Genomic DNA, 13,250 nt, shown 5'->3' on the forward strand with positions numbered 1-13,250 from the left:
TTAACATCCATGTTTTTTCCTTTTAATGCCTAACATTACATTCTCCTTTCATGAAGATTCTGCCTTTTCCAGCAGTCAAGGAGAGAGGAGCTGTCCATGTTTTTTTCCTTTTAATGCCTGAACGTTACCTTCCCCTTTCATGAAGATTCTGCCTTTTCCAGCAGTCAAGGAGAGAGGAGCAGACCCCGTTGTCTCGTCATATAATGAGACATTTGGCAGGAAGTTGACTGACATCACCTACATATTTTGTTTGCAATTAAGCCATGTCTTGAAAAGGAAATGATGTACCTGAGACCTACACAGGGAGAGAAATCTGACCCAGCCTTTAATGGGCTGCTTTTTTGGAGGTGAATTGCTGTCAGATGGGGATGACTAACCATTCACCTGCTTATGAGGCTTAGAGCACAAGGGAACTGGAAAGGTAAGAACACAACCCCTACATAATAAATCCTGCTAATTTGGGCTTAATAAATCAGTGCTTCAGCCTAAGCAACCCAATGCTGTTGTCAACACTCTGGTTACTTGCCACCTCTGTTTTGGTAGAGGAAGGTTTTTATTGGGATAGATAATGTCCATTAAAAACTGCCAGAATTTGACATTTAAGGCACTGTTACACTCAAAGCCTGAAACCTTCTACAGCAATCCCTTCCTGGTATGGGATTACACAAACTCCACAATGTCAACACTGCAGCCCTAAAACAAGCTGTCCCACCCCAAAATCCACCTATCCCACAGGGCACATAAAGAGCCATCATTTCCTTCCTCTCTGATAACACTCCCTGTATCTCCCAGATCTCCCAACTCTGTGTCCTGATGAAGCAGCTCAGCTGTCAGAAGGATTTGGATTACCTATGCAACTGAAAGGAGGCAGGAATCACATCCAGACCAAGCAAAACACCCCCTGGAGAAGCACAACCCCCTTGCAGGCAGGACAGAAGATGTTTAGACCCTGTCTCTTGCCTTTTAAATTTTCATTTATTGCAATTTATTTTTCTTCATTTATTTCTAAATGAGGCAAAGGTCACTCTGTTTGCTGGCAGTTGAGCTGCCTCCTCCCCAGTGCAAGGTCCAGTCTTGGTTACTGGTCTAATTCTGTGCTGGTGGCTACACCCACACCATCAGCTCCATAAAAATCTGCACTTGCACTTCCTCAGTAGGGCAGTTAGGGATTCTGTGCTGGTGGCTACACCCACACAAACACCATCAGCTCCATAAAAATCTGCACTTCCTCAGTAGGGCAGTTAGGCACTGTAAACCCCAAATACACAGACAAACAGTCGCATTTGTTCACAGAAACTACATGTTTGTGCCCAGCTCCTTCCTCAATCTGGCAAGGAAGTGGCCCATGGTGCCCGCCCGCAGGGGGAAGCCAAGCAGGAGCCACCAACACTCCAAGAGCACCCACATGGCTTTAAAAAAATCCTAATACTTGAAGGTTTGTGCTGTTGGTTGGCTTTCTGGGTTTTTTTCTTCCTCAAATTTGAAGCTGCCAGCTCCTCAGAAGCCTTCACACACTGGATGGGTATTTCAGCTCCTTCCAGGTATAGTAGGAAGCACCATCCCACACCTGTGGTTTTTCTACCTGTGCTTTCACAGGTGCAGCTTCTTTGTAAAATGATGCCAAGATGAGGTCCATGTGCTCCAGGTGGAGCAGCATCAGTAGAGATGGAGTCTCTGCACTGGCACTCCTGTAAAGCCATCCTACACACCAGAGCACATCTGGGTAACGTGCAGCACCAGAGACGGCAACAAACACGCTCTGGTTTCTCACAGCGACAGTCTGGAGAAGTTTCAGAGACATCTTCTTGCCAATACCATCCAGCTCTCACACGGGCATCACCAAGGTCATCAAATTTCCCCCTGCAAGCTCACAGTCAAGGGACAAATCTAAATTTGTGAAGGATCAGCCTGGTTAAGGCATCACTATCCCTTCTGAACACAGGCTGGCAAACAGGGGTGATCAGACATCACCTGCCTTTGCACTGGGTGATGGACAATGTGCCCAAGAGGGTGTTAGTCCCTACAAGGATATCTGCAATCCCCTAAATCTCTGCATAGCGACAAAAATACCACGGAGCTGTGGTAGGGGAGGGTTAGATTGGATATTAGGAAAAAATTCTTCCCCCAGAGGGTGGTCAGGCACTGAACAGGCTCCCCAGGGAATAGTCTTGGCCCCAAGGCTGTCACAGCTCAAGGAGTATTTGGACAATGCTCTCAGGGACATGGGATTATTGGGGTGTCCTGTGCAGGGCCAGGTGTTGGACTTCATGATCCCTGTGGGTCCCTTCCAACTCAGGATATTCCATAAACTATGACTTTTCAAGTCACAAGCAGTAACTCCAAAGCCACATCCAGCTTCAGCGACACATTTATTTTCATTATTAAGCCAAATTGTGGAAATGCTGCTGTGTTAAGGTCATGGCAGTGGATTTAATTCATGTCAGCTGCTGTCCCTGACACTGATAACCCTTTATGAGCATCTCAGCACGGTGTCAGTGCCTGATGCTTATCTGACAGGTCAATCAAAGGCACTTCAACAGTGAGTGAACACCTGAGCTCCCTTTCTGAGGTCACCTTGCTGTTTTGGTTACATCCATTACAATCTGTGCCAGAAGAGCATTACCACTGGAGCTACTCAATGCCCCAAAGGAGGGATACTGGATTACCAACCCACAGCACACCAGGGAGGGCAGGAACAGGCTGACACAAACATTCAAACTCACAGTGCAGCCTTTGGAGCAACGTCAGCTCGAGGAAGCAGCAGGGAAATAAGCTGAAGGGATGGTTCAGTTTCAGAGAGGTAATTTCACATGACAACTCTTCCTGCTTCTCTCCTTTCCCCTGTGTTAAGGACTTTGCACAGTTCACGGCCTGGCTCCGTTTGCTCTGAGCTCCAGACGTGCCCATGTAAAGGGAATATTGTGCCAAAACAAACAAATCTTCCACCCACTTGTGGTCCAGCAATCCATTAGGAAGGAAAGACAAAGCACACACAACTAAAACTATAAATACCCACTGGTATGGACAAGAGTGAAGGCTTGTGGTTAACAAAAAGAAGGATTTTGCTGCATTCCTCAAGGCATTAGACTTATATGTTAACACTCCTGTTTCAGAAGTTTCTAACCTTTTCCTGTGTTTATAGACTGGTTTGGGTTGGAAGCTCAGCTTGTTCCACCCCCAGCCATGGGCAGTAACACTTCCCACTATCCCAAGCTCTGTCCAGCCTGGCCTTGGACACTTCCAGGGATGGGGTAACCACAGCTGCTCTGGAAAATCTGTGCCCGTGTCTCCCCATCCTCAGACAGAATTTCTTCCCAATATCAAATCTAACCCTGCCCTCTGGCAGTGGGAAACCATTCCACCTGGTCCTGTCCCTCCATCCCTTGTCCCCAGTCCCTCTCCAGCTCTCCTGGAGCCCCTTCAGGCCCTGGCAGGGCTCTGAGGTCTCCCTGGAGCCTTCTCCTCTCCAGGTGAGCAACCCCAGCTCTCCAGCCTGGCTCCAGAGCAGAGGGGCTCCAGTCCTTGGAGCCTCTCCATGGCCTCCTCTGGACTCTCCAGCAGCTCCAGTCCTTTCTTTGCTGGGAGCCCTGAGCTGGAGGCAGCTCTAGAGGTGGGGTCTCACCTGAATGGGGCAGAATTCCCCCCTCCCCTGCTGCCCAAGCTGCAGGGCACTGGAGTTTGGGGCTGCCAGGGCTGTGCTCAGTCCCTTCTCCACCCAGCCTGGGTTGGTGCTGGGATGGCCCTGGCCCAGGGGCAGGACACTGCACTTGGCCTTGTTGAGCTCCATGAGTTTCCCACCTCTCCAGGTCTCTGGATGTCACCTCTTCCCACCAGCCTGCTGGCCACAACATAAAGTTGGCATCAATCCCACTTAACAAAGAATTCAAAGACCCTGAATTTCTCCACTGTTATGATAAAATGATAGGAGACCTATCCACACATATTCCCTCAGTGAGAAAAATAATGATGTACCAGCTCAGCTGTGCAGCATAGCACAAAAGAATCCACATGGGAATGGAGGTGGTTATCCCTGTTCAGAGAAAAAGAACTTCAGAATTTGGGCTTTATTAGATACTGGATCATCCAAGAACTGAAATTGCATTTCCTAAGAGATCCTTGAATTCACTTACTCCAGCAGCAGAAGCTTTAGGAAGTGTGTGCAGCTCCATGTAACTGCATTTCCCATCCTAGAATGACTTTAAAATTAGTGACACTGCAGAGAGAAGCCTAAAGGTTCCTCAAGAACCAAAGCTGTGATATAGCAACAGTTTGGTGCAGAGAGATTATAAAACACCTTGTGGATTCCCTGAATTAGCAATGAGAGAAACTGAAGCCAATGCCCTGCAAGAAAGCAAGGAACGATGATCAGAGGAAGTCTCTGGAGCTGGAGGAGAAAGCTGTTTACTCTACCTCTCACACTCATCTGGACTTCAGAGTTAAATTTATTGTTTAAAACAAAGCAGAGATGCCACCCAGGGACCCACAGAGATCTACAGCCAAGGGAAGCACATCCTGATGATAGCATTCCTTTATCCTGCACTGCATGGCCCTGGACTAATCACAGCTGGCACATTTCTTCACACTGACCCTCAGCACTTATTTCACAGGCAGTAACCTCACTGAGCAGAGACACACCACCTTTTTCCACCCTATTAGTTTTAACACCATCATCTAAAACAAGACATGGAGGGGTGTCCCATGCAGGACTTGCCTCCAAACCATGGCAGAAGCCAGTTGCTACCGAGCCTCTTTGCCCTCTGAGAGCCACAAACTTCCCATCTAAAATCCTCCCCCACCACCAAATCTTCACTTAAAACAGGCTGAGCTCTAAGAATCCTTCACTGGAACCCTGCCTCAACCACAGATCCCCTTTAGGTGCTATCTTAAACTGTATTTCCAAGAGTAATTACTCCATTACAGCACCTGTCCCCCCACTCCCATGCCAACAACACGACCTTGAGAAAGCTGGAAAAACAAGCCCAATTCTTCTGCCTACAAGGCAGTTCTTGCACAAGAAAAGACAGCACCTCTTGAGATTGCATCTCTAGTCAACAGCCCAGTACTTCAGGCACTTTTTCAAACATTGTTTTTGTGGTTTGAAACCCAAAAATGGCTCTGTACTCAGCCACAAAATACCCTTTTGAATCACCACACGCGGAAGAAAATTCAGGCTATTTCTAGCTGAGTCTTCTCACTCAGACCATGAAAACAGGCAGGTGGCACAAGGGCATTTCAGATTATTCCTGAGAAGCTGATGCCATGACAATGCAGGTGTGATGGACAAGCCCCAGGCAGCCAAGCCCCCGGGAGCACGGGGAGAGCACAGAGATGCTCCGTGTTGGAGGGAAGGACTCAGAGACCATCTCAGAACCTGCAATATCATCAGTGCAATGGTGCTGGACTGGCTTTCCCCCCCTGACTGACCTCACCCTGCTCTGGATGAACCTGTGCAGCCTCCTGATCCCACAGCTCAGGGAACAGTGTCCTGGGACACCAGAGGTAGCTCATCCCTTCTTGGATATGTGACCTTCAGAGCCCATTTGAGGTCAGCCACACCTCCATGTCCCCGAAGATGGCATCCCAGAAAAAGCAAAACTTGATAGAATTTCACTGTGGCCAACTTAAACATCTGCATCCGAAAAGGTCTTTTTAACCCATTTTACATTTCCATTGATAGGCAAGACAACAAGAATTGGAAAAATGCTGTTTTGTTACAGAAACTGCCCAGATTTGATTCTCATTCACCTGGAGAAGAAAGTTTATGTGGGAAGGAAACTGTCTGCCTCCTGCTACAGGAAATGTTAAAAATTAGACCTCCCAGAACCTGAAGACAACATTACAATGGAAAGCAAACTCTCAATCACACTGGTCTGGCCATCAGCCCTCCCAGGCTGCATCTCAGGACAAGGAGAAGCTGCACGTGGAAAAGGAAACAACCTACCTAAATACAATCAACCCCTTGTTTGCAATGGATCATTGCTTGACCACATCTATAAAGTACCAGTCTGATGTCCCCAAGGAACCTGGCTTTATTACCTGCACTCCCTGAAGTGATTTACAGCTCTGCAAACCTCTGCTGCTGCTTGAGGAAGAGAAGATTACAACCACCATGTATTTGCCTGTAGAAATCACAACTCCTGCCCAGGAAGGAGGTTGGACAGTCCCTGTCTGCAGCTGATCTCTCCTCTTCCACACGTGCAGATGTTGCACAGCACAACCTGGGACCACTCACACCAAAGGACATCTGACAGGAGATGCCACTTCCAGGAGCCAAGCTCTTCTGATGTCCCCTGAAACACCACCAGATACAGGTGAAGATGCCCAAGTATCCTCTGACATCTCTTACACACCCTCATGCTGAGAAAGTGAAAGGATTAATAAGATTTTATAATCTTTTCCAGGGATTATTCCCTGGATTACTGTGATAGGTACATGCTAGCAGTGGGGTTTGTTTGTTCTAAGAAAAGGCCAGTGGTACTGTATGACAATTTTCCCAACTCACACACATATATAAAAAGCAGCTTATACCTGATCTAGGTGGTGATCAGGTACAAAACCTAGCAATCAAGCTTTAGTTTTCCTGGTAGTGTTTTTTTCCCCAGTAAAGTCATCAGTGAGACCAAACCTTCAGCACAGCTCAAAACCAGCCTTCTCAACTCTGTTTACAACAGCACAACCACAGAGTCTGGGTGTGAGTCAAAGCTCCATATGTACAGCAATCCACACACTCGTGGAATCATGGAATGGTTTGGGTGAGAAGGGCCCTTAAAGCTCATCTCATTCCACCCCTCTGCCACTGGCAGGGATGCCACTCACTAGGACAGGTCCCTTCTAGATTTGATTTTAGTCTTTCAGAGTCAATCATCTGGAAGTGCTGAAGCTCAGAAAGAGAAGTTGAGGTAATGAGAAAAAGCTCCTAATCGTTAGAATTAAAACAATTAAGTGTTTACACCTTCAGAGTCATGACCCAAAGGAAGTGAGCAACAAGGAAACCTTCCCAGATAAAAATCAGTTTATCCTAGCAACATCTTCTATCCTGTCTACAAGCACTTACCAGCAGCTGCCTTCAGGTGAAGCCTCAAATGGCCCCACAGTATCCCACGGGCCTGAAACAGAGCAGCTCAGGCTCCTCCAGCCCATTCCAGGGATGGAACAGACCATGAGCAGAGCATTAGTAGCTCAGCAGCCAGGCTGAGACAGGCTAAAAGCTGAAATTAGGCAAAGACAAGGCAAGTCCAGCCCAGTGGAGCCTCCCAGCATTGCAGCCACGGGTCAGGGTCACATCTCCCACGGTGCTGGGAGGGACAGGGCAGCTCCACGAGCAGTGAGAGCTCCATACTGGCATGGCTACAGTGAGGAAGGAGAGTGGGAGGCAAAGCCAGGCTTCAGGTGTCTCATTTGGGCTGAGGATGAGAGGACATGGCCTCAATCTGTGCCAGAGGAGGTTTAGGTTGGACATCAGGAGGAATTTCTTCCCAGGGCTGCTCAGGGAGGTGGGGAAGTCACTGTCACTGGAGGTGTTCAAGAAACAACTGATGGTAGGACTTAGTGTTCTGTTCTGGTTCAAAAGGTGGTGACTGGTCAAAAGTTGGACTTCATCTTAAAGGTGTTTTCCAATCTGCTTGATTCTGTAATTCTGGGATGAGATAATTCTGACTGAAGAGCTGAACCAGGTTACCAAACAGGCATGCCTGGTACACACACATCAAATTAACATCCAGCTACCCCAAAAGGCACCTTCCTGGTGCTCCATCCACCAAACACTTTCAAGTCCCTCCTTTTCACCAGCTCTGGCACTTGTTTGACCTCTCAGTGAGTCAACTCCAGAACTGCAGGGCTGGCTGCCAGCTGAATGCCAGACTGGATTGGGTTGGAAGGGAAAACTCATCCAGTTCCATCTCCCTGCCATGGGCAGGGACACTTTCCACTAGCCTAGGTTGCTCCAAGCCCCATCCAACCTGGCCTTGAGATACTTTCATCTCCAAAATATTGAAAATATCTGCAGAGCTGAACTTCTCTACCCACTCCTTACTTCTCAGATACAGAGCTATCACCAGTCACAGACCAGTAAATTTCCTCTTGAAGATCATCTGTCCTGTGCACACATCCATGCCCAAATTGCACAAGAAGCAGCAAAATGGGAGCAAGATATCCTTGTGGGGAAGGGAAATGGCACAGCTCTGCCTTGATTTATGTAGTCTATGCAGACCTGGACAATAAAACAATAGACCCAGAAATCCAGGTTGCAGATAATTCACCCCCAGCAAAGAATCCCTGGGCAATCTTCTCCCACACAAAGTGGTCCTGGATGGACAGGACAAATCCCTAGAATGGGGATGGACCAGTTTCAGACACAAGAGCTGCTGGGAACTTCTTGCAGTGACCACCAGGACCACACAACCCACTGGGTCACTTCCTTCCCCCAGCTGGAAAACTGAGGTAGGAGTTGGTTTCCCACGGAAATATGAAATAGTCTAGCAAGGCACAAGGTTGATCACAGATCTATAGACAGCAGGACTCCCACAGTGGCACATCCACCAAATAGAATTAATCCATACTTGCTAATTGCCCAAGTAACAATAACAGCTGTAAGACAGCTTGGTCCCATCCCCCAGCTCCCAACACCACATTTATGGAAACACTAAAAACCACAGACCTAAAAACTAAAAACCTCATAGTACACCACAAAAATCAGTATCCCTCATTGCTGGAATCAAACTGCAAGGCTTGCAGTGGGGTTTTAGCAAGGAAATGGAAATCACACTGGCATACAATTGTTCCGCCTCCCTGTTCGCCTTCACACATTTCTCACAGGTCAATTTTAAAGAATTAAGTCTTGTTCAGTGAAACATCTGGTGGCTGTTGCTAGAGGAAACCGACTATCTGCAACATTTGAGCAAAAATAATGAGTTACATAAAAGCCAGACTGCATAAGCAAGGACAAGTGTTTTGCCAGTCTGTGAATCTCAAAACTTTACATGAAACCTCATGTTTCGTTTTTGGGTTATAGAATACAATGAAGTCAACTCACAAGCATTACAAAACCCATGAAGATTTGAGTTTTCCCTAAGTTTATGAGGATATAATTGTACTGCAACTGTCCTACAGATTTTCTGGCAACAGCATAGACAGATGAATTACAGCTTAAAAATGGGCCATTTCAGCTTTAGGCACTTTCACACTCAGCTCAAGACAGAACAAGTTCAAGAGTTACAGGGTTTTGGTCTTTCACTGTTTGAGTCAGTTCTCCTATGCCTAATGGAAGGATATTTCCCCCTAATGCTACAGATCACCTTCTCCTCAGGGTTTCTCAGTGTCTGGAGACCAACACAGACCAGCTGAGGCTGCACTGGGCTGAGGAGAAGCTGGGATCTCCTGGGAGAAGTTGAGAAGAGCTCTAATATATCACCATACACATCCACAAGACCAACCAGAAGCCTTTAAGATTTCAGAGCTTTGATGGGGGCTCTCCAGCTCCTGAAGTCCCACAACTGGAAGGACAAAAATTCCCAAGAACACCTCCAGCAGGCAGCTCTAACATACTGGGATTGCACTTCACACGATGTACCTTTCTACAAATAGATATTGCTGTTTTTTGAGGAGTGCTTAAGCACTTAAATAATCCAGAAGCCTGATGGATGACTAATACAACTGGAAAGCTCCGGGTACAAAAAGAAATTTAGGCTTCCCCACATTCCCAGGGCTGCTCTCAGGATGCAAGCAGGGTGCAGAGGAGGCACCTGTGGCCCTCATACCTGTCTCCCTGTCTTTGGACACCAGCTTGAGGCTGCAGCTGCTGCTGCTCTTGTTCATTTATGCCACCCAGGGGAAAAAAAATTTGCACCTAAGGCCAAATTCCTCAAGCTGGACATGGCTGACTGAGCACACTATGGCAGTGCCAAGAGCCAGCTCCTCACTCACATGGATAAAGTCTGGTTCTGCAGCACAATGAGGGAGGGAAGCATCTGGCACTGGCTTCAGTGGGGCTGGGAAGAAGTCAGGCCAGTGCACCTTGGGGAAACTGAGGCAGGGAACATGCAGGTGAGGACACACACAGACAAGGGATGGCATGAGGCAGAGTGCTGGCTCACAGCAGCACCTGTGGGAGTCACAGAATGGGAAAAACAGCTGTCTTTAAATACTAAATTAAAATATACAGAAAGATTAAAGGAGGCAGGAACAGAAAACAAGCTTCACCCAAGTGAAAAAGCATGCTAGGAATGCAAATTTGGGAAATAGGTATATCTGAGGCAAAAAACTTCCCAAGATCCCAGACATCTTACAGGCAGGATACAGAAAAACAAGCCAGTGACTTCAGCTCCAAAAGAAACCCTCCACAATATCACAACAGCAAAGCTTTAGACTGCAGGGGCTTCTCTCTGAGAAAAAAAAATATGAAAGAAGGCCCAGGCAGAAGAAACAGCCTCTGCTGGGCTCACAGAAGATATTAAAGCTCTGTACTGCACCAGCCTGAACTGCTCAAACTAAACACTTTTCAACAATTAATGACACTCCTACTACTGTCACCAAAAATAGACAAATTGGTTTTAGGGAATGAAGCTGCAAAAATAATTTGAGATACAATATCAAGCAAAATTGGAACCAGATTTCTCCTCCAGGAGAAAGCTGCTGAGAAGATGAAACTGTGGCCCATCCACTGTGCTCCCTCCTAGCTCCAGCTGAAATTACCAAAAGGCAAGAGCTCATGAAAATTTCTACAGAGAAAATTCTAAATGGAAATTATAATTTTAAAAGAATTTATTTTGTTGCATCACTTTGGCCAAAAATAGAAACAGCATTCCCAAAGGATGCTGCACAATTATGGCCCTAAACAAAACATCCCAATGAGTTAATCAGGATCACTAAGTCTGCAGAGAAAAAATTGTTTATCACTACATAAATGCTTTTTCACAAGTCCAGAAAGGGAACTCTTATGACAGTTTCAGCCTTTATGTGCACCCCAAAACCCCCCTGTGCTAAGCAGGGACTTGCACTTCCTAAAGGTCACCACCCTTACCAAACCAGAACACTCCCTGGTTTATTTTCATGGAATCAAGGGATCTACCCTCACTGGAATCAGTCCAACACTCTCACCTACAAATACAATTCCATTTGATTTCTGGAGAGGAAGATTTTCCCAAGAACTTCAGTTTTGAGTTATCTGCTCATTCCATAGGTGAGCTGTTACAGATTGGATAACCTGGCCCTTATTTTATTTGTCACACAAACACACTTATACACACAACACAACAACTCTGCTCTGAGTTCACCACAAGAGACTCTGGACTCTCCCTGCCTTTAATCCTGCCCAATTTCCTTGTTAGTCACTGACAAGCAACACTGCAGCTACCTACTTCTCAGCTCTACATGTGTCTTTCTAAAAATAATGCCAGGGAAAGGAAATCAGGGATGTAAGTTCCCAGATAAGTGACTTCAGATGAAAAATGCTGACAAAACTGAGAGGAAAAAAAAAATCAAAATGGAAATAAGGAATAAGAATTGAACAACTTACATTTGGGTCTCTAAGCATCCTTCCATAGGCTTGGCAGATATTTTATTGATAATTCAGATAAAATACTGGATTTTTAGTGTCTTGCTTTAAGTAGAGAATCAAAGAATCACAGAAGGGTTTGGGTTGGATGGGACCTTAGAGATCAGCTTGTTCCATCCCCTGCCATGAGCAGGGACACCTTCCACTAGGCCAGGTTGCTCCAAGCCCTGTCCTGGCCTTGGATCCTTCCAGGGATGGGGCAGCCACAGCTGCTCTGGGCAGCCTGTGCCAGGGCCTCCCCACCCTCACACAGAAGAATTTCTTTATTGTATTTAACCTAAATTTCCCCTGTTTTAGTTTGAAGTCATTCTCCCTTGTCTTGTTCTGGATGGACAGTCCCTCTCTGGCTTCCCTGTAGTCCCTTCAGATCCTGGAAGGTTCTCTGAGATGTCCATGCAACCTTCCCTTCTCCAGGTTGAACAGCCCCAGTTCTCCCTGTCTCCACAAGGGAGGTGCCTCCTATCAAATGCAGGTGAGCTTGGGTTTTTTAGGAAGGAATATTTGAGCTCCAAGCTAAGACACTCTGGAACATCTGACACTTACCACCTGATGTGTAATTCACTTCTTAGGTTTGTTATCCAAAATCACAGGGCAGGGAGCGCTGGGGCACGGGAGCAGCAGAGCAGCCAGGCACTCATATCTGTACTGAACCTGGTGAGGAAGAAAACACACTTTAGGAAGGCTCCATGCAACAGTTTACACCAGTGACTTCCAATCTTACTGTATTCTGCTTAAAAACAAAAAAGGCATTGTTTGGTTTCAGCTGGATATGGGAGCATCCAAGTACTGGGGATGAAACAGAGCCCAACCCCTCTGCTCATAGGAAAATCATTCTCCTTACCCAATGTCAGGGCAAACTCATAGCTTTCCATGCAATAAATAATATGAACTTCAGAAGACAGTGTGTTTTTAAAAAATACATATTCCTGTCTCTTCAGTAACAGGAGGTTTGGTTTTGGGGAAACAGGTTCCCAAACCTGAACTTCCTTGGTGCAGTGTGCCTGGGCTGGCTCCATCTCCTCCATGCTTCAGGCACTTTGGTCAGAAGGAAGCACAAGGTTTTTTTGTTTGTTTCTGACTTTATTCCTTAAAAAACACCCTCCAGAGCAAGGGGAGTGCACTGTAAGACAGGTGTGGAAAGTCAAACTGAAATGGAACTATTTCTGGGTAACTCTGCCCAGAGCAACCAGAGACAGCCTGTTCTGTTCTGCACTCAAAACTTGGGCACGTAATGCCCTTTGGAAGAAAACACATGGAGAGTTCTAACAGAAATGAAAATCTCAAAAAGCAACTTTAAGTTCTGACTGTCATCTAAAGAAGACCCTTCTGAAACACCACAGGAGATTCCCTTATACAGGCTATGAGCAACCAGAACCTCAATGAGTATTCCAAGCTAGATTATCACTTTATCCTTATTTTTCCAACTGCTACAGCAAGGTAACAGTAAAGGCCCATATTAATATCCTAAAACAGAGGGTGTTTTTGCTTTCTCCAACAGGAAGTGCAAGACAAACCAAAGGCACTGTGGCTGTGCTGCTGAGTGACACCACTGACAGAAGCACATGGGAATTTGGTGTCCACCTCTGACCTGTCCTTTCAGGAGCTTGTGGTCAGTGCAGCCCAAGCCACACCCGTGCCCTTCTGATGTTGTTCATGGTTTCTGTCCTCCAGAAGCCTCGAGGATTGCTCACTGGGGTTG

At 46.5% G+C, this 13,250-nt stretch overlaps 1 protein-coding gene across 2 annotated transcripts in view; it reads right to left on the minus strand.

Annotated features, from left to right (window-relative positions):
• Positions 1–12,209, minus strand: part of CSNK1G1 (casein kinase 1 gamma 1) — a 76,202-nt gene extending 63,993 nt beyond the window's left edge. For both annotated transcript variants that reach the window (XM_039722824.1, XM_039722823.1), the window contains exon 1: positions 12,095–12,209. The gene's annotated coding sequence lies outside the window, so the exon portion shown is untranslated. The remainder of the gene's footprint in view (positions 1–12,094) is intronic.
• Positions 12,210–13,250: the final 1,041 nt, after the last annotated feature.

This window comes from Passer montanus, unplaced genomic scaffold (assembly GCF_014805655.1).
Source record: "Passer montanus isolate IOZ18808 unplaced genomic scaffold, ASM1480565v1 scaffold5, whole genome shotgun sequence".
NCBI lineage: Eukaryota > Metazoa > Chordata > Aves > Passeriformes > Passeridae > Passer > Passer montanus.